The sequence below is a fragment of the Macaca fascicularis genome, chromosome 12, assembly GCF_037993035.2.
Source record: "Macaca fascicularis isolate 582-1 chromosome 12, T2T-MFA8v1.1".
Classification (NCBI taxonomy): Eukaryota; Metazoa; Chordata; class Mammalia; order Primates; family Cercopithecidae; genus Macaca; species Macaca fascicularis.
The window spans coordinates 56390713-56412916 of NC_088386.1; the positions used below are offsets into that span (position 1 = coordinate 56390713).

Sequence of the window (22204 nt, forward strand, 5' to 3'; positions counted from 1 at the left end):
AGTACTCCATGTGACAGATACTGGCTTTAACACACCTCAAGACCACAATCTCCCCACCTCCCTTTCACTTCTACACACCATAGATATCTCAACCCTTCCTCAAAGTCAAGCCCAGGACAGCACTCCCTTCCTCTCTCCTGCACCATCTGTGCTGGTCTAATACATATGTTCCTTCCCCTAGTGACAGACACTAGGCTTAACCTTACTTTTCAGCTGCGGCTGCATCCCTGGTGTGGGTATGACCTAGTCCCAAATACAGATCCACAATACAACACGATCTTAAAATAACCTCAGCATTCACATTATCATGAAGTGATAGAGAGGAAGTCGTTTCCTCCTTAACTGAAGGGATTACCATCCCTGTAAGATTACAATGTTTAGAGGAGACAAAACATGTTTATACATGAAATAACCTCACTTGAAATAGAAAATAAAATAAGGCAGTATAAAAGAAGTTTCTAAACTGAAAGCAAACATGTAAGTTATATGAATGGTAAGAAAAGGCAGAGAGCAATACTGGCTGGAGTGATCAGCAGATATCTAAAAGGGTAGTTTAAAATTAAGATGAATGCTAAAGGAGGGATTTAGAGAGGACAGATAGAAAGAGAGAGAAGGGTATTCCCAGCAAGCATCTGGCAAAGTAAGGTATATTCTCTAGGAAGAAATTTGCATTCTAAATAATAAATACCCAAATAGATCTAAGCTTTACTTAAAAGAGCAAACTTGTAAGAAAAAAACAAGTTACAGTAGATCCTTGACAGAGAAGAGATTTTATCCACTGAGAAGATGTAAGTGGAGCTTCTCAAATCACTTTCAAGAACTCAGAGCTACCTCTAATTTCTGTGTGCTGAGATCTCTGCCCAAGGCATTTTGAGGAGGAATATGAAAAACCTAGTAGTTTGGATTCCAGTGTGTTGCAATAATTTTGAAACATTAAGCAGTAGATTCTCCTTCCTACTTTTATCTCTCTTCACCTTCCATTCCACCTATTCTAAGCTCATTGTCTGATAGAGGATAAGACCACAGAAAGTAGAAAAGAAAGGAATCTTTTCCTGGCTTTGGACTTTCAAAAAATGAGATGATTCCTTGGTAGTTGTCCTCATTTATACCTCCATCTCCAATCCCCTCATCCCCTCAAAGCCAGAAAAGAATTCCCCAGGCCTGGGGGAGGGTTGGGAAAACAGGTGGTGGCAAGTGATGTGAGAGAAAGGTCCTCCTGGAAGATGAAGATGCCCTTCACCTCAAGGACAAGAGTAGAAGCAAGTTTAAAACCAGCTCAGCCTTCACCCAAACAAGATGTACATTAGGGGCTGTGCTACCTGTCCATCCTTCCCACCGGCAACTAGTGAGGACTTCCCTTCCACAGCAGCACTTTGGCACTGGAGCGCCATCTTTTTCTGCCAAGTTATCATACATAACTGCCCAGGCCAGTCCAGTGGTTTTCAAACATTAATGTGCATCAGAATCACTTTGGGGGCTTGTTAAGACACAGATGGTCAGGCTCCACCACTAGAGTTTCAGATTCAGCAGGTCCAGGGCACACATGGAGAATATGCCTTTCTAACCAGTTCCTCAGTGATGTTGACGGTGCAGGTCTAGGGACCACGCTTTGAGGAGTGCCCTAGGCAATGCCATAGGACATTTTACTCAACAACTTTACATACAAGTTGTGGGACCTTAACCACATTTCCTATCCCCTCTGTCCCTCAGTTTACATATTTAAAAAAAAAAAAAAAAAAAAAGGTATATTACCTACCTCATACAGTTGTGGGTAAAGATTAAATGAGATGTTGCTAAAATATTTATCAAGGGAATTGGCTTATGGCCCATTACATTGCTGGTTATTATTTATAACAACACTTAATATAAGGCCTCTCCCCTAATTGTTTTTAATAAATGTTTTCTGGCTAGCTGAATTGTCACCAAACTTTCACAATCCCAAAAGCAAGTTGGGTGAATCTACACACTACTGTCCCCACCTCTGTTCCCATGTCCATATCCTAACAATGACAGGACCAAGAAATTGCCCTCTGGTCTATCCTGCCTGAAGCCTGAGCATGTGTCCCTCTAAACCCCTCCAGGCCCCGCTATGAAATATAACGAATGTCAGCAGGCAGCAGGCCTCCGTTGTTAAGAAGAGGAAACCAGGAGAGGCCAGCTCCCAAAGATGTGGTCCCAGTAGGAATTCAGAATCGCCAGTATTCTTAGCTCCTGCTTATCTTGGATTGAGCCTTTGTTAGATTTTTTGTTTGTTTGTTTTTAAAGCTAAGCAGTCTTGTGAAAACCAGCTTCTCAGTAAGCTATATAGGCACTTCCTGGTTACCCATGATATGAGAATAACCTTTAAACTATTTCCATTTCTGATACGGACTGGAAACAGGAAACGCATTGGGTACAGCTTTAAACAACAACAAAAAGGACCAAAAGATAAACCAAATTGTCCCAGGGTTCAGAAGAGGTTTATGCTAAGTGTTAGAAGGTTCAGATTTAGTGAATCCTCCCCCACTTTCTGCCATTCCAGAAATTCCTTTTAGAGGAGGGGTTAAAAAAAAAAAAAAAAAAAAAAAAGTGAAGAGTTGTACTGAATTGCACAGCACTGCCATCTTCAGGGCCAATGAGGAAAATTTCCCAGGGTCAGCCAGATAAATCATCTTCCTAAACACTTCATTGAAATATAATCAGATGGTTAAAAATTTGACAGCAGACAGACTGGAACAGATTTTTCTACTGTTTCCAATGTTTGAAAAGTCAGTAGACACAGCTTTTTGTGGTGTATGCACATTTAAAAAAATATTTGCTGATTGAAAAGCCATTTACAATAAATAGGAAAGTTTAAATAGCTCAAACTGCATTGACAAATGATGGGAGTAACACAGGCACAAACATATTGTTCAGAAAAAAAAAATCCTTAAAAAGAAAAGTATGAATCGAATGATTTAGAAGTGCTGTTTGAACAGATGGTGTGATTAACAACTAGTGTGTTAGCCATCTCAGGAGCCTACAGAGAAGTAAACAAATGCAAGGGGGAAAATCACTTTATTCCCCCAAAGAGTGTTTAGTTCATTTCATTATGAAAATTTAGAAGTCTGCATTTTGAAAGTTGGATATCCCTAGGGGATATTGGAAATAAGAAGTGACAGGAGTCTTTTTGGAGAAAGACCACATTAAGACAAATGCGGATGCTCCCCATACAGGCTGAGATGTACAGTCATCCAAAATGCTGGAGGCAGGTGGTGCTGTGCTGAACACACTGGCCATGGAGAAAGAGGCTGGGTTCTCACCCTGGTTGTAGCCCTTGTTGCCACTGGCCTGGAAGGCTAGCCTTGTTCTCTCTGGAGCTCAGTATCTTTCTTCGGAAAGTAAGAGTGAGAACCAGATGAGCTGTACAGCTGTGCTTCAAAAACTTTAATGTGCACCTGGGGATCTCATTAAAATGCAAATTCGAACTCATAGGCCTGGGGTAGGGTCAGAGAGTTTGACTTTCTACTGGCCCCCAGGCAATGCTGATGCTGCTGATCCACAGGCTACATGTTTAGGACCAGGGTTCTAAGTCCTTCCAGTGATGATACTCTATCATCTTCTGATATTCCAGGTGTTGCTCAGGCAGGAATAGAAGACCAACTGTCTACCTCCAAAAGGTATATGACTCAGAAATGGGTAAACATATACATGCATAAACATGTAATAAACACGCCTAATGCTGAATTTTTAAAGTAAATCAAGTATTTATTTGCATTATGTAATTAACAATGGAATTGACTTTTGTGAGCAGGAGAGGTGAAGGGGCAGTCCTGGGAATTGGGTGTGGAGACCACATACTATATAGGGATGAGATGAGGGGGAGATTGAGATTGGGAGCTTGAATCATCCACCAGCATCCACACAGCATATTCAAGACAGATCCTGAGACTTCACCAGAATTTGATACTTTTACTATATGAAAGGCACTGTTAAGAAAATAGAAAGGCTGGGCATGGTGGCTCATGCCTGTAATGCCAGCACTTTGGGAGGCTGAGGCAGGTGGATCTCCTGAGGTCAGGAGTTCGAGACCAGCCTGTCCAACATGGCAAAACCCCATCTCTACTAAAAGTACAAAAATTAGCCAGGCGTGCTGCCGGACACCTGTAATCCCAGCTACTCAGGAGGCTGAGGCAGGAGAATCACTTGAACCCAGGAGGCAGAGGTTGCAGTGAGCTGAGATCATGCCACTGCATTCTAGCCTGGGCAACAAGAGCGAAACTCCGTCTAAAAATAATAATAGAAGAACTGAGAGAAAATATTTGCAAACTGCATATCCTACAAAGGACTTATATCCAGAATGTATAAAGAATTCTCAAAACTCAACAGTAAGGAAATAACCCAATTTAACAACAGGCAAAAGACGTGAACAGAGACTTATCCAGAGGAGAGATATGGGTGGCAAATTAAAGATGCTCAACATCACTAGCTACTAGGGGAACTCACATTAAAACCATGATGACATAGCACTATATACCTACCCCAATGGCTAACATAAAAAATACTGACAATACCAAGTGCTGGTGAGGATATGGAAAACTGGATCACTCACATATTGCTGATGGGAATGTAAAATTATATGACACTCTTGAAAAGACAAAACTAAAGTGACAGAAAACAGACCAGTGGTTGCCAAGAGGACAGGTGTGGGTACAAAAGGGTAGCACAAAGAAGTTTTGGGGGGAGATGTAAGTGTTCCACATCCTAATTGTGGTGGTGATTAAATCTACACTTGTTAAAATTCATAGAATTAACGCCATGAAAAAGTCTATTTTACTGTATGTCAATTTTTTAGAAAACAGTGATCTGGAAAACATTGAACAGTTGGCTTTTAAAAACTTTGAGTAGAAGTGAAATGTTTTTGAAAGTAAGTATTTGAAGTAAGTGTTTTCTACCACCACTGTAATGCTTTAGCAGTAACATTTTAGTCTTAGCTGCCATTTTCTCTCTTCACACAGTCTCAGGACATGTTCCTGTATTCTGCTCCCAACAGTGTATTAGTAAGCCCATGGCACCCTTTCCTTTTCAGATCATATTTTAAGATGTCAAATCAGTCTTTCCCTACAAGTTAAGGCCCTATCATTAACACAAATCAGCAGTGAGTCCAGGAGACCAACAAATTGCTGGCAAGGCCTTGCCTCCCAGAAGCTTAACATTCTTATAAAAATAAATCAGTGGATTCTCCCATTGTTTGCACAACATAAGACTCCCCCAGAAATTTCACAGAAAGAATATGTATTAACGATTCCTAAGAAAAAGATAAACAAATAGCTGTAAGAAAATAATCAACCCCATTAGTAATTGAAGGGCTGTAAATTAGGATGAGATGCATTTTTTAACCCATCAATTTCATAAAGATCAAACAGAATGGTGATATATACAGTGTTGAGAAGAGTGTGGGGAAATGGCGTATGGTGCTGAACTGGCTTACCTTTCAAGAGGCCAGTTTGGCAGTGTGTAGGAAAAGCCTTAAAAATGTTCATCCCCTTTGGCCTTGGAATTCAACTTCTAGAAATTTATCCTAAGAAATAAGTAAGCAAGGATGTTTGGCTTTGCATCATTTTCAATAGTGAAATATTGCATGCCAGGGCTCTAAAATCCCTTTCAGAGAATAAAGATACTATCATTGTCTGATAGGCTGGATGCTGCACAGAGCATAATATTATACTCTGAGGGTATAATGTGATTCAGAAATATGTATAGATTATTACCCATAAAGATATACTGAAGGGCGGCGCCCAAGATGGCCGAATAGGAACAGCTCCAGCCTCCAGCTCCCAGCATGAATGACACAGAAGATGGGTGATTTCTGCATTTTCAACTGAGCTTTGAGGAGAGCAGTGGTTCTCCCAGCACAGAGGTTGAGATCTGAGAATGGACAGACTACCTGCTCAAGTGGGTCGCTGACCCCTGAGTAACCTAACTGAGAGACATACCCCACTAGGTGCAGACTGACACCTCACAACTCACACAGCTGGGTACACCTCTGAGACAAAGCTTCCAGAGCAAGAATAAGATAGCAACACTTGCTGTTCAGCAATATTCTCTCTTCTGCAGCCTCTGCTGCTGATACCCAGGCAAACAGGGTCTGGAGTGGACGTCAAGCAAACTCCAACAGACCTGCAGCTGAGGGTCCTGACTGTTAGAAGGAAAACTAACAAAGAGAAAGGACACCCAAACCAAAACCCCATCAGTCTGTCACCATCATCAAAGACCAAAGGCAGATAAAACCACAAAGATGGGGAAAAAGCCAGGCAGAAAAGCTGGAAATTCAAAAAATCAGAGGACATCTCCCCCTGCAAAGGAATGCAGCTCCTCGACAGCAACGGAACAAAGCTGGATGGAGAATGACTTTGATGAGTTGAGAGAAGAAGGCTTCAGTCAATCAAACTTCTCAGAGCTAAAGGAGGAACTACGTACACAGCGTAAAGAAACTAAAAACCTTGAAAAAGAATGGAAGAATGGATAACTAGAATAATCAATGCAGAAAAGACCATAAACGAACTGACAGAGATGAAAACTATGACATGAGAACTATGTGACAAATGCACAAGCTTCAGTAACCAACTCAATCAACTGGAAGAAAGAGTATCAGTGATTGAAGATAACATGAATGAAATAAAGCGAGAAGAGAAGTGTACAGAAAAAAAGAGTAAAAAGAAATGAACAAAGCCTCCAAGAAATATGGGATTATGTAAAAAGACCAAATCTACGTCTGATTGGTGTGCCTGAAAGTGAGGGGGAAAATGGAATCAAGTTGGAAAACACTCTGCAGGATATCATCCAGGAGAACTTCCCAAATCTAGTAAGGCAGGCCAACATTCAAATTCAGGAAATACAGAGAACGCCACAAAGATACTCCTCGAGAAGAGCAACTCCAAGACACATAATTGTCAGATTCACCAAAGTTGAAATGAAGGAAAAAATGTTAAAGGTAGCCAGAGAGAAAGGTCGGGTTACCCACAAAGGGAAGCCCATCAGACTAACAGCAGATCTCTCGGCAGAAACTCTCCAAGCCAGAAGAGAGTGGGGGCCAATATTCAACATTCTTAAAGAAAAGAATTTTCAACCCAGAATTTCATATCCAGCCAAACTAAGTTTCATAAGTGAAAGAGAAATAAAATCCTTTACAGAGAAGCAAATGCTGAGAGATTTTGTCACCACCAGACCTGCCCTACAAGAGATTCTGAAGGAAGCACTGAACATGGAAAGGAACAACTGGTACCAGCCACTGCAAAAACATGCCAAAATGTAAAGACCATCAATGCTAGGAAGAAACTGCATCAACTAATGAGCAAAATAACCAGCTAATATCATAATGACAGGATCAAGTTTGCACATAACAATATTAAACTTAAATGTAAATGGACTAAATGCTCCAATTAAAACACACAGACTGGAAAACTGGATAAGGAGTCAAGACCCATCAGTTTGCTGTATTCAGGAGACCCATCTCACATGCAGAGACACACATAGGCTCAAAATAAAGGGATGGAGGAAGAGCTACCAAGCAAATGGAAAACAATAAAAAGCAGGGGTTGCAATCCTAGTCTCTGATAAAACAGACTTTAAACCATCAAAGATCAAAAGAGACAAAGAAGGCCATTACATAATGGTAAAAGGATCAATTCAACAGGAAGAGCTAACTATCCTAAATATATATGCACCCAGTACAGGAGCACCCAGATTCATAAAGCAAGTCCTTAGAGACTTACGAAGAGACTTAGACTCCCATACAATAATAATGGGAGACTTCAACACTCCACTGTCAACATTAGACAGATCAACGAGACAGAAAGTTAACAAGGATATCCAGGAATTGAACTCAACTCTGCACCAAGCGGACCTAATAGACATCTAGAGAACTCTCCACCCCAAATCAACAGAATATACAATCTTCTCAGCACCACATTGCACTTATTCCAAAATTGACCATATAGTTGGAAGTAAAGCACTCCTCAGCAAATGTAAAAGAACAGAAATTATAACAAACTGTCTCTCAGACCACAGTGCAATCAAACTAGAACTCAGGACTAAGAAACTCAATCAAAACCACTCAACTACATGGAAACTGAACAACCTGCTCCTGAATGACTACTGGGTACATAACGAAATGAAGGCAGAAATAAAGATGTTCTTTGAAACCAATGAGAACAAAGACACAACATACCAGATTCTCTGGGACACATTTAAAGCAGTGTGTAGTGGGAAATTTATAGCACTAAATGCCCACAAGAGAAAGCAGGAAAGATCTAAAATTGACACCCTAACATCACAATGAAAAGAACTAGAGAAGCAAGAGCAAACACATTCAAAAGCTAGCAGAAGGCAAGAAATAACTAAGATCAGAGCAGAACTGAAGAAGATTGAAACACAAAAAACGTTCCAAAAAGTCAATGAATCCAGGAGCTGGTTTTTTGAAAAGATCAACAAAATTGATAGACCGCTAGCAAGACTAATAAAGAAGAAAAGAGAGAAGAATCAAATAGATGCAATAAAAAATGATAAAGGGGATATCACCACTGACCCCACAGAAATACAAACTACCATCTGAGAATACTATAAACGCCTCTATGCAAATAAACTAGAAAACCTAAATGGATAATTTCCTGGACACTTACACTCTCCCAAGACTAAACCAGGAAGAAATTGAATCCCTGAATAGACCAATAGCTGGCTCTGAAATTGAGGCAATAATTAATAGCCTACCAACCAAAAAAATTCCAGGACCAGACAGATTCACAGCCAAATTCCACCAGAGGTACAAGGAGGAGCTGGTACCATTCCTTCTGAAACTATTCCAATCTATAGAAAAAGAGGGAATCCTCCCGAACTCATTTTATGAGGCCAACATCATCCTGATACCAAAGCCTGGCAGAGACACAACGAAAAAAGGAATTTTAGACCAATATCCCTAATGAACATCAATGCAAAAATCCTCAATAAAATACTGGCAAACCAAATCCAGCAGCACATCAAAAAGCTTATCGACCATGATCAAGTGGGCTTCATTTCTGGATGCAAGGCTGATTCAACATACGCAAATCAATAAACGTAATCCAGCATATAAACAGAACCAAAGACAAAAACCACATGATTATCTCAATAGATGCAGAAAAGGCTTTTGACAAAATTCAACAGCCCTTCATGCTAAAAACTCTCAATAAATTTGGTATTGATGGAATGTATCTCAAAATAATAAGAGCTATTTATGACAAACCCTCTGAATGGGCAAAAACTGGAAAAATTCCCTTTGAAAACTGGCACAAGACAGGGATGCCCTCTCTCACCACTCCTATTCAACATAGTATTGGAAGTTCTGCCCAGGGCAATCAGGCTGGCAAAAGAAATCAAGGGTATTCAGTTAGGAAAAGAAGAAGTCAAATTGTCCCTGTTTGCAGATGACATGATTGTATATTTATGAAACCCCATCGTCTCAACCCAAAATCTCCTTAAGCTGATAAGCAACTTCAGCAAAGTCTCAGGATACAAAATCTATGTGCAAAAATCACAAGCATTCTTATACACCAATAACAGACAAACAAAGAGCCAAATCATGAATGAACTCCCATTCACAATTGCTTCAAAGAGAATAAAATACCTAGGAATCCAACTTACAAGGGATGTAAAGGACCTCTTCAAGGAGAACTACAAACCACTGCTCAGTGAAATAAAAGAGGACACAAACAAATGGGAGAACATACCATGCTCATGGATAGGAAGAATCAATATTGTGAAAATGGCCATACTGCCCAAGGTAATTTATAGATTCAACGCCATCCCCATTAAGTTACCAATGATTTTCTTCACAGAACTGGAAAAAACTGCTTTAAAGTTCATATGGAACCAAAAAAGACCCCGCATTGCCAAGACAATCCTAAGCCAAAAGAACAAAGCTGGAGGCATCATGCTACATGACTTCAAACTATACTACAAGGCTACAGTAACCAAAACAGCATGGTACTGGTACCAAAACAGAGATACAGACCAATGGAACAGAACAGAGCCCTCAGAAATAATACCACACATATACAGCCATCTGATCTTTGACAAACCTGAGAGAAACAAGAAATGGGGAAAGGATTCCCTATTTAATAAATGGTGCTGGGAAAATTGGCTAGCCATAAGTAGAAAGCTGAAACTGGATCCTTTCCTTACTACTTATATGAAAATTAATTCAGGAAGGATTAAAGACTTAAATGTTAGACCTAAAACCATAAAAACCCTAGAAGAAAACCTAGGTAAAACCATTCAGGACATAGGTATGGGCAAGAAATTCATGTTTAAAACACCAAAAGCAACAGCAACAAAAGCCAAAATTGACAAATGGGATCTAATTAAACTGAAGAGCTTCTGCACAGCAAAAGAAACTACCATCAGAGTGAACAGGCAACCTACACAATGGGAGAACATTTTTGCAATCTACTCATCTGACAAAGGGCTAATATCCAGAACCTACAAAGAACTCAAACAAATTTACAAGAAAAAAACCAACAATCCCATCAAAAAGTGGGCAAAGGATATGAACAGACATTTCTCAAAAGAAGACATTCATGCAGCCAATAGACACATGAAAAAATGCTCATCATCACTGGCCATCAGAGAAATGCAAATCAAAACCACAATGAGATACCATCTCACACCAGTTAGAATGGCAATCATTAAAAAGTCAGGAAACAACAGGTACTGGAGAGGATGTGGAGAAATAGGAACACTTTTACACTGTTGGTGGGACTGTAAACTAGTTCAACCATTGTGAAAAACAGTGTGGCGATTCCTCAAGGATCTAGAACTGGAAATACCATTTGATCCAGCCATCCCATTACTGGGGATATACCCAAAGGATTATAAATCATGCTGCTATAAAGACACATGCACACATATGTTTATTGCGGTACTATTCACAATAGCAAAGACTTGGAATCAACCCAAATGTCCATCAGTGACAGATTGGATTAAGAAAATGTGGCACATATACCCCCATGGAATACTATGCAGCCATGAAAAAGGGATGAGTTCATGTCCTTTGTACGGACATGGATGCAGCTGGAAACCATCATTCTCAGCAAACTATTGCAAGAACAGAAAACCAAACACTACATGTTCTCACTCACAGGTGGGAATTGAACAATGACATCACTTGGTCACAGGAAGTGGAACATCACACATCGGGGCCTATTTTGGGGAGGGCAGGGGAGGGATAGCATTAGGAGATATACCTAATGTAAATGATGAGTTAATGGGTGCAGCACACCAATATGGCACATGTATACATATGTAACAAACCTGCACGTTGTGCACATGTACCCTAGAACTTAAAGTATAATTTTAAAAAAAGAATATACTGAATGCCAAATATCTGGTTTTAAAAGTAAATAATTTATTTAAATTATGCAACTTGAAATAATTTACATATTTAAAAGATAGAAGATTAGTTACATAAACTACGTAATATCCAAGCAATACCACTATTAGAAAAAAATCTATGTATTTTTTGATATGGAAAGATTTGCGTTTTGTATGTTTTTATGTGAAAGATATACACTACAAAATAGTACTGTCTTATTTTTATACAAAATTTACAAAAGACAGAAAACGTGTATGGAGAAAAACTGTAAGCATATACTTCAAGACATTTTTTGGGTATTGCTGAGTAATGGGATGGTGATAACTGATTTTTATTGTCTTCTTTATACTTTTCTGTATTTCCTTTGCTTCCCAATGAGGATATATTGCTTTCACGATTGAAAAAAAAAATTTAATATAACTGTTTCTAGAAATAACTAGCAGGTTAATCAGACACAGTTTTCTCTGTACTAGCATTGTTGCCAGAAACCCCCAAAATATTTCACCTGTTGGTTATTTGGAATCTCATCTTTTATCACAGACTTTATAGGCTTACCAGCGGGTTCTAACCACTACCCCCAGAGCGTTTGGAGTCACACGGCAGCCACTGCCACAGTGGCCCAATGCACAGCTGTTATGTCTTGAACAATAGCCCTGTTTGGAGTCCATTAGAAGATCTTGGATGGGTATCAGCCACTTCCAGTGATCTTGCTGTGCCCTCACTTTTTCCTTCATAACTCACAACTATCTGCTTCCAATATTAATTTGGAAATGGAGTTCAGCCTTAACATCTTTCTCTAACATCTTTCTTTGAAATAAAAAAATTAAAAAGCTATGGAACTTTTTTCAAGCAATTTTCCTTAAAACTGGGTTTCATTACAAATTTGAAATGTTTTCAAATTTTTCAGGTAATAAAAAGTCAGAAAAAGGGAGAAAAATCTGTCTTTTCTGAATTCTTTTTTATATGCTGATGACTTTTCTTATCAGGAAAAAGAGAATAAGTGAATTCATTGGATCTATATTATTTCTTTTTTATCCACAATATAACTTTTCTGTATCTACATAGCTTGTGATTTGATATATTTAAAAATAATCTCATTATTACTGATTTCAGAAAACTTTGCAATGTGCTTCTAAAATTATTTATTTAGTTACTTAATCTTTAGTTCACTCCTAATACCTAGACATTTTGATTTATTTTTGGCAAACAATTTTCATGTATTTGCATTAATGTTTTTAGTTAGCCTCTAGGCTTTTTTAGAAGTTATTTTAAAATCCATTACAGCCAACATTTCTGATATGTGCTTGAGTTGTATTTAAATAGGTGTCTTTGGCTTTACTTCACCTTGCTAAAATGTTGGACTTAATTGTGCTATGATTACCTAAAGGATCACGCATGCATACCTGACTAAACCAGTTCTTGTTCATGACGTAAACACTTTATGCCATGCGGGGTTATTCCCCTTTGTTAGAATTACTCATTTGTCTCATCCTAAAACCTCACTGATGCATTTCCTCCTGAATTAGACAGCTTAACTGGCAAGTAGATAATGGAAGTTTTCAATTTCTTACCTGGCCTAACATTTCAGCTTCCCCAGTTTCCTTGGTAAACTGATTGTCAATATTCTTTTTTTTTTTTTTTCTTTATGCTTTATTCAGAAAGAATACTTGCTTACAAAAATATTTAATGTCATTTTGAATGGTAATTTCCCTCACAAAGAATGATACAAATCCCTGAAATCCAGCCTAGATATACCATTTCTTACCCACCTATCTCCAATTATGTAAGGACAACTTATTTCACAACTCCCCACATACCACCAAGCACCCCATCTCATCCAGTTAATAATTTCCATAGTTTTATATTTTGACCTGACCTTTCTCACATTTCCCACAAATGTCAAATTGTTTTCTCCTGACAAATCGGACACTATTTTCCCCAAATAAACAATTGACTTCCCTCCAGTGACTCTAGCAACTTACCATATGCTTTTCTTCTTATTATTATACTTTAAGTTCTGGGATACATGTGCAGAATGTACAGGTTTGTTACATAGGTATACACATCCCATGGCAGTTTGCTGCACCCATTAACCTGTCATCTGCATTAGGTATTACTTGTAATGCTATCCCTCACCTAGCCCCCAACTCCCCGACAGACCCCAGTGTGTGATGTTCCCCTCCCTGTGTCCATGTGTTCTCATTGTTCAACTCCCACTTACGAATGAGAACATGCAGTGTTTAGTTTTCTGTTCCTGTGTTAATTTGCTGAGAATGATGATTTCCAGCTTCATCTATGTCTCTGCAAAGGACATAAACTCATCTTTCTTTATGGCTGCATAGTATTCCATGGTGTATATGTGCCACATTTTCTTTATCCAGTCTATCATTGATGGGCATTTGGGTTTGTTCCAAGTCTTTGCAATTGTGAATAGTGCTGCAATAAACATACATGTGCATGTGTCTTTATAGTAGAATGATTTATAATCCTTTGGGTATATACCCAGTAATGGGATTGCTGTATCAAATGGTATTTCTGGTTCTAGATCATTGAGGAATTGCCACACTGCCTTCCACAATGGCTGAATTAATTTACACTCCCACCAGTAGTGTAAAGGCATTCTTATTTTTCCACATACTCTCCAGTATCTGTTGTTTTTTGACTTTTTAATGATCACCATTCTAACTGGCATAAGATGGTATCTCATTGTGGTTTTGATTTGCATTTCTCTAATGACCAGTGATGATGAGCTTTTTTTCATATGTTTGTTGGCCACATAAATATCTTCTTTTGAGAAGTGTCTGTTCATATCCTTCACTCACTTTTTGATGGGGTTGTTTTTGTCTTGTAATTTTGTTTAAGTTCTTTGTAGATTCTGGATATTAGCCCTTTGTCAGATTGATAGATTGCAAAAATTTTCTCCCATTCTGTAGGTTGCCTGTTCATTCTGATGATAGTTTCTTTCGCTGTGCAGAAGCTCTTTAGTTTAATTAGATCCCAATTGTCAATTTTGGCTTTTGCTGCCATTGCTTTTGATGCCATTGCTTTTGGTGTTTTAGTCATGAAGTCTTTGCCCATGCCTATGTCCTGAATGGTATTGCCTAGGTTTTCTTCTAGGGTTTTTATGGTCTTTAATCCATCTTGAGTTAAGAGTTTCTCTGTAATCCAGAAATTGCTCAATTGACCCAAAAAACAAAAATTTCAACCCGCTTCCTATTCTTTCCTGATCTAGTCACATGCCTCAAAAAGTTTCCTTGTTAACAATAATCACTACTATTTATCAACTATCATGTACCAGTCACTTTTGAAACATTGCATTATGTTTGTAAGAGCATGTGGAGGGGAATTATTTCAGATTTATAGATGAGGAAACTGACACTCAGGAAGTTGAAGTTACTTGCTCAGCCAAGCTCAGTTAGTATGTAACAGACCAGGGATTCAGAATCATGCCTCTCTGATGGCAAAGCTACTTCTTTCTTTATGCCATTAGCTTTCATGAACTCACCATTCTCACCCAAGTGACCATGTCTGACCATCTTATCTGGTTCTTGGACCACTACTCCAGTATATCTATGGATTCGTAGCATCTTGCCTGCAATACCAACCTGTGCAAAATGAGACTGGCCTGGGACTAATTGTATGTAAGTGTCTCTCCAATTCTTATTATTTGGCCTTCTTCTTGGGTCATTAAAGGTCCTCCCAAATGCATTATTGTTATTTTTCTTTATTTCAAGACTTAATCCCTGTTCTAAAGTCTTATGTGGTTCCTCAAGTGAGCACTACTTTTCCCTCTTTATAAACAAAGCTGGCTATTGATTTATTAGTTTTTCAGTGTGGCAGCAAATCAATACACTAGAAAGCAGTTTGTCAGATGACCCAAAGAATGCAGAACAATTATTTTTTTGGGAAAATGAACACCAGGGCTTCCTATGTGAGATTTGTGAATGATACCATCTTCCCAGACCTTCTTTTGTTCTGGAGGAGAAAAAGCTGGTTTGGTGATTACTCACATCACATTTCCAGCTTTGCCATTCCCTTGGGCACTAACTTATTTTCTGGCATTTGAAAAGATAACTCCCCCAGGTTTTAATCGCAATTAGAACAGGTTGGAGAGAACATCGAATTGCATTCTAGGGGAAAAAAATATTAACGTGGAGGGAGCTAGGTGGTAAGAAGAAAAGAAGTTATTAACTTCCAAAATACAAAATACATTGTAATTTTCATTGTAATATATTAATTTTCCAAAATATATTGTAGAGAAACACAAAGCTAGTTATTTATACTTGGAGTTCCTTCTATTTTTGTTATTTGGCTATTGACAGGCAATTTTATTTGCCAATTTTAAATTAATCATGAAATCAAACTGCTGCTTGGCATGTCACTTCCTCCCAGATCATCTCCGCAGCCTTCAGCTGGCAGTTCTGATATGCGCACAGATAGCCCTTGACTGTGAAATGCTGACCTATGTTAATTCCAGATATTGGCATCTCCTCTTCCAACCCCTTAAAGGTAATGTTACCACCTCAATGGAAAAAATCACTACTGCCTCAGCCACCTAACCTTTCTGCAGGTCAGCCTTTTGGTTTCTCTGTGTTTAAAAAAAACAAAAACAAAAACTACCTTTTAAAAATCACTATTCTTTTAAGGTTTTTTTAAACTAAGGAATTATTATTTTTGTGCTAAAATATAAAGAAACTCTTTTTAACATACAAAAATTGAGGTTAAATTCATTAACCAAACACCTTAAAATTATATTCAATCCCAGAATGAGTCTTTGCGTTCTCTTCAGGGGTCTAAATTATCCACTTTTATGTGCCGAAGTCCTGGCTCCTTGGTGTGATGCTCCCTTCCCTCCTGTGTGTCTCATATTTTATACTTTTTTTCTAATTTTATTCTGCTGTATTGTTTTTTATATCTGTAGGCCACTTTAGATTCTCTTTGGAACATAGGAAGACATATACAAATTAGTTAAATGAAAAGGCTCTAGACAAGGAATTAAGATTTGCCATTAATTATCTGTGGGATCTGGAGCAGGTCACTTAAATATTCTAGGTCTCAGTTTCCTCATAGTCTACAAAATTAAAGGGTTGGCATGGAATGATCTGTAAGGTTCTTGCCTTTCTAATTCTGACCTTGGTGTTATAAAACTGCTAATCAAAAGAACAAATGAAAACATAAGACATGTCTCAACTACAGCAGGCCTGAATAGGGTCAATTGATCCTTACTATCCATCCCCACTTCTTCTCATGTGTGTTTCTATTTCCAGGGGCTGCAGAGCTAACAATCACATTCCTTAGTCTCTTCCATGTCACGTTCTGGATTGAAACTAAGTTCCATAATTAAAGTACTTGCATGTTATTTTAAAGATGGAAATAAAGCAATAATGATCTTTGTGCCTTTTGTTTTTTCAGTTGCTATTGGGAAACAAGGTCATGGAAATGACAAAACCTTTTTCTTTGTCTTGTCACTTCTTCACAGATTTCTTTCTCTTTTTTAAAATGGTATATAAGCTGTCAGGCCTAACTGCTTCTTGGGATTTTCACTTTCTTTTCTGTAAGACTTCTGTGTACACACAAAAATAAAACATTAACATTAAATAAAACTTGTATGTCTTTTTTCTATTAATCTGTCTTTTGCCAGTTTAATTTGCAGTGCCATAGTCATTAAGCTTAAGAAAGTAAAGAATAATTGCTTTTCTCCTTTACAATCCCTAGAGGGCTATTTGATCCCTCTCCTGTAGCCTATATTTATTTTAGAGTTCTAGCATCTTCTTTCTTAGTTCTTGCTAAGTTTGTGTGTATGTGTGTGTCCAGGTATATTTTATTTACATGATGTAAAATTTGCTTTAAAGGTGAAAATATAATCAACTCAGTCTTGCAAGAGCGTCATTTAAAACCCATTCCAACTCAATCTTTTTAAACAACACTTTCCAGTCAAGCCAAACGTTCTTCCAGGTTTGTTCAGTACTCAGTGTGATTATCTCCTGACTACTCTTTTGGCATGCATGACTCCAGGATTTTCTTTGGAAACTATTATACTACTCCCATATTCTTTTGTCACTGGTTTCATCTGCTATTTTGAGGTTAGGCTTCTCCCCCTTCAAATAGCTGAATATATGTGTGTATATATATATGTGTGTGTGTGTGTGTATATACACACACACATTATATATATGTGTGTATATATATACACACATTATACACACACACACACACACACAGTGGTCTAGCTTAGCTCTGATATCATGCTACACAGACAGCCAATCTGTCTGCAAAGATTGGGAAAGTATTTTTTTTTCTTTTGTTGACTCCAGGCATTTAGGGAAACTCTGTCAAAACACTAGATGGCCACTAAGTTAATAGAATACAGATTTCAGTAGCTAAACATGACAAAGAATACAGAATTTATAAAAATAGTGATATACTTTGGTTCTGTGTCCCCACCAAATCTTATGTTGAACTGTAATCCCCAATGTTAAAGGTAGGGCCTGGTGGGAGGTGACTGGATCATGGGGGTGGTCCTTCATGAATGGCTTAGCAACATCCCCTTGGTGCTGTTTTTTGATAGTGAGTGAATGAGTTATCATGAGATCTGGTTGTTTAAAAGTGTGTAGTGTGCACCTCCCCCCTCTCTCTCTCTCTCTCGCTCCTTCTCTGGCCATGTAAGACATACCCGCTTCCCCTTTGCCTTCTGCCATGATTGTAAGTTTCCTGGGGCCTTGCAGAAGCCACTATGCTTCCTGTACAGCTTGTGCAACTGTGAGCCAATTAAACCTCTTTACTTTATAAATTACACATATAAATGTATGAGGTAAAACTAGGTATTTCTTCTTAGCAGTGCAAGAACAGACTAGTACAGATAATTTAGAAAAGTCACTGAACAAGCAAACAACAACAACCCCAAACAGCCAGCAACACCAAAACCCAGGGAATAGGGATAATCTGATTTTCTGAGCTGCCACACTGTAATATTCAAAATGTTGAATTTTCAAAAAAAAGAAATACTAGACATACAAAGAGACAAAAGAGGATGGTTTATTCACAGGAAAAAAGACATTAATAGAAACTTTTTGAGGAAGAAGACATAGGAATTGGACTTACTAAACAAAGACTATAAACCAACTGTCTTAAATATGTTTATAAAAGATAACACCAAAAAGATAACAAAGAACTAAAGAAAACCAGGAAAACAATGTCTTCCCAAAGTAATCTATAGATTCAATGCAATCCCTATCAAAGTCCTGGCAGTCTTTTTTTTTTTTTTTTTTTTTTTTTTTTTGCAGATATGGAAAAGGTCCTAAAATTCCAATGAAATTGCAATAGCCAAAACAATCTTCAAAAAGAAAACCAAAGTTGGAGGACTCACACTTCCCAATTTCAAAACTACTACAAAACTTCAGTAATCAAAACAGCATATCAATCAATGGAATAGAATTGAGAATGAAGAATAAACTCACACATGTATGGTCAATTGATTTTGATGACAAGACATTCAATGGAGAAATAATAATCTCTTGAATATATAAGACTAGAGAACTAGATATTCACATGCAAAACAATGAAGTTGGACTCTTGCCTCACACCATATATAAAAATTAACTGAAAATGGGTTAAAGACCTAAATGTATGAGGTAAAACTATAAAATTTTTAGAAGAAAATATAGGGGTAAACCTAAATAAACTTGGATTTGGCAATGGATCCTAGATACGACACCAAAAGCACAAGCAACAACAAAAGTAGATAAACTGGACTTTATGAACACTAACAACATTTGTGCATCAAAGAACACTATCAAAAGAGTGAAAAGATAACCCACAGAATGGGAGGAAATATTTACAAATCACACATGTGATGAGAGGCTAACAAAGGACTTCTACAACTCAATAACAAATAGAAAATTCAATTTAATTTGAATAGATATTTCTTCAAAGAAGACATAAAAATGGCCAAGAAGTATGTAAAAAGTTATTCAACATCACTAATCATTAGGGATATGTAAAACCAAAACCACAATAAGATAGCACTTCACACCCATATAATTTCTTAAAATGAAAAATGACACACATTGACAGGGCTAGGGATAATGCTTGTACATTGCTGATGGGAATTTACAATCATCCTTGCCATTGTGGAAAACAGTTTAGCAGTTCCTCAAAAAGTTAAGCATTGAATTACCACATGACCCAACTGTACTCCTAATTATATACCCAAATAATTGAAAGCAGGTATTCAAACAAGATTTTGTATACAAATGTTCATAGCAGCACTATTCATAGTAGCGAAAAGGTAGAAACAACCTAAATGTCCATGACCTCTTGAATGGATAAACAAAATGTGGTACATACAATAGCATATTACTCAGCCATAAAAGGAATGAAGTATTGATATATGGTACAACATGGATGAGCCTCAAAAACATTATACTAAGTGAAAAAAGCAGATATATAAGTTCACAGATTGTATGATTATGTCTATATGAAATATCCAGATTGGAAATCCTTGGAAACAGAAAGCAGATTAGCAGTTGCCAGGGGCTGAGGAAAAATGAGAATGGGAGTGACTTTTTGATGGGTTTCCTTTCAGTTGATTAAATGTTTTGGAACTAGACAGAAATGGTAGTTGCACAACATGGAATGTACAAAAAGCCACTGAATTGTATGTATACTTTTAAATGATTCATTTTATGGTATATGAATTTTACCCATATTAAAAAAAAAAAACACTGGAGTTGCTCTCCCTTGTCTGCTGAATAAAGTACCAACTCCTGACTTAATCTGGCATTTTACCACTTTTAATCTGACTCTGTCTCTTTCCAGCCTCATCTCCTTCCATATCCCAAGCCCACCAGGAATGCATTGGTGATAGGTTTGGCTGTGTGCCCATCCAAATTTCATCTTGAATTGTAGCTCCCATTATTCCCATGTGTTGTGGTAGGGAGGTAGGGACCTGATGGGAGAAAACTGAATCATGGGAACAGTTTCCCCCATACTGTTCTTGTGGTAGTGAATAAGTCTCATGAGATCTGATGGTTGGATAAGGGGAAACCCCCTTTCACTTGGTTCTCATTTTCTCTTGTCTGCCTCCAGGGAAGAGGTGACTTTCACCTTCCACCATGATTGTGAAGCCTTCCCAGCCACAAGGAACTGTGAGTCCATTAAACCTCCTTTTCTTCACAGATTACCCAGTCTCAGGTATGTCTTCATCAGCAGTGTGAAAACAGACTAATACGACTGGTACCTGCTTGAATCTTCTGTGCTCTCACTTGCTCCCACACCTTTGTATATGAATTGTCCATTCTTTTCCTTTCCTCCTTTGCTAGGCTAACTTCTACTTCTTTAAGATTCTTCTCAGATTGACTCTTTGGAAAGCATTTCCTAGTTCCCTCCCCCAGTCTTATTCCCTAGCTCCAGCTGGAGTATAGATTTCTAACTGTGGGCTCCCACAACACCCTTTGCATACTGCATTTGTCACGCTGTCTTCTAATTATCTACCCCTCCAAACTGTGAGTTTCTCCAGAGCAGAAATTGTGCCTTTCATCTCTATTAATAGCTCCTGGCAGTGGTCCTGGCACACAGCACATGCTTGTGAAGTGTTGAATTGTTAAACTGGATCACAACTTTCTCTAGCATGATTTTTGCTCGTGCGCTTACTCCCCTGTTTGAGCATCAGCCTTTCTCTGTTTCTTTACCTTAGACCACAATCTAACATATTCAGTCCCCTCACCATTATAGGCAAATGGTCACCAGGAGAGCTGGGAGAGTGTATGACTAGACCCTAGCAAACACGTGACCTCTGCAGGAACAGCTCAGCATTCATGCCCATTTCCTGGTGGATCGGGAATGTCACCTTCAATCAAAGGTATAGAAAAGAAGAACTTGAGGCCTTGGGATCAACAAAGGAAAGTTCAGTTTCCTGTTTCCTCATTCACTTATACAGCCTTTGCCCAATCACCTATGCCCTGTGGAATTCATTTTCCTCATCTATAAAATGAGAATAAAAATAATTACTCTTCTTATTCATGGAATCACTTGAGGATTACAATGAAATAAAACAATGTATTAACATCTATTGTGTTTTTAAATGTTTAAATATTATAGGCCTCAAATCTTCTCAGACTGATTCATAATAGAAACTTCATAATATAGGCAACCCAGATTGACCACCTTCTCAGTCATGGTAATTTTCTATATAACACAAACAAGTAAATAAAAATTCTAACATGGCATGTAAATGTGAATGATTATTATGTATTCATCTTCATCATCTCCTTAAAGCAGCATTATTGAGACTTCATCTGAGAAATAGTAGCATTCTTGGGAGTTTCTGTCCTATATATTAATATACGAGTAACTGAGGCAAGTGGGAGAGTCTGGTTAATCCTGTTATCCTGGTACCTGATCAATGACTTTATTGTTGGGAAATGGTGTGGTGTGGAAAAGCTAAGCTATGCTCACTCTCATCATATGATAAAAGCTGCTTAAACTCTTGCCTAGATGAAATGATCTTTTACCAAAAAATCCCCAATAAATGTCTCCCTAGCTTGAAAGTCTTTAGAAAATAGAGTTGCTTGGTTTTATTATGTTAAATAAATATTGTTTTACACTTTTCCAATAAGTTTTAACTTTATTTTTGCACTGAAATATTTTATAATTTCCATTTTGTGACTCCCACTAGTGATGACTTAAGGGACACTTTAACCTGTCCATTCATCATAAAAACCTAGAGTCAACCAAGTTTGACTACCTTTCCCAGCTATGGTCGGTAAATATTTTCCCCTGTCAATGGCTAGCTTATTACTATTGTAAAATGAATAAATAAGGAAAATAATTAGGTGGTTC

At 37.9% G+C, this 22204-nt stretch overlaps 1 long non-coding RNA gene across 2 annotated transcripts in view; it reads left to right on the forward strand.

Annotated features, from left to right (window-relative positions):
• The window catches only part of LOC123568069 (uncharacterized), a 90565-nt gene extending 68590 nt beyond the window's left edge, over positions 1-21975 (forward strand). For both annotated transcript variants that reach the window (XR_012421159.1, XR_006691298.3), the window contains exons 2-3: positions 20453-20557; positions 21098-21975. This is a non-coding gene — a long non-coding RNA (uncharacterized lncRNA). The remainder of the gene's footprint in view (positions 1-20452; positions 20558-21097) is intronic.
• The last annotated feature ends 229 nt before the right edge of the window (positions 21976-22204 follow it).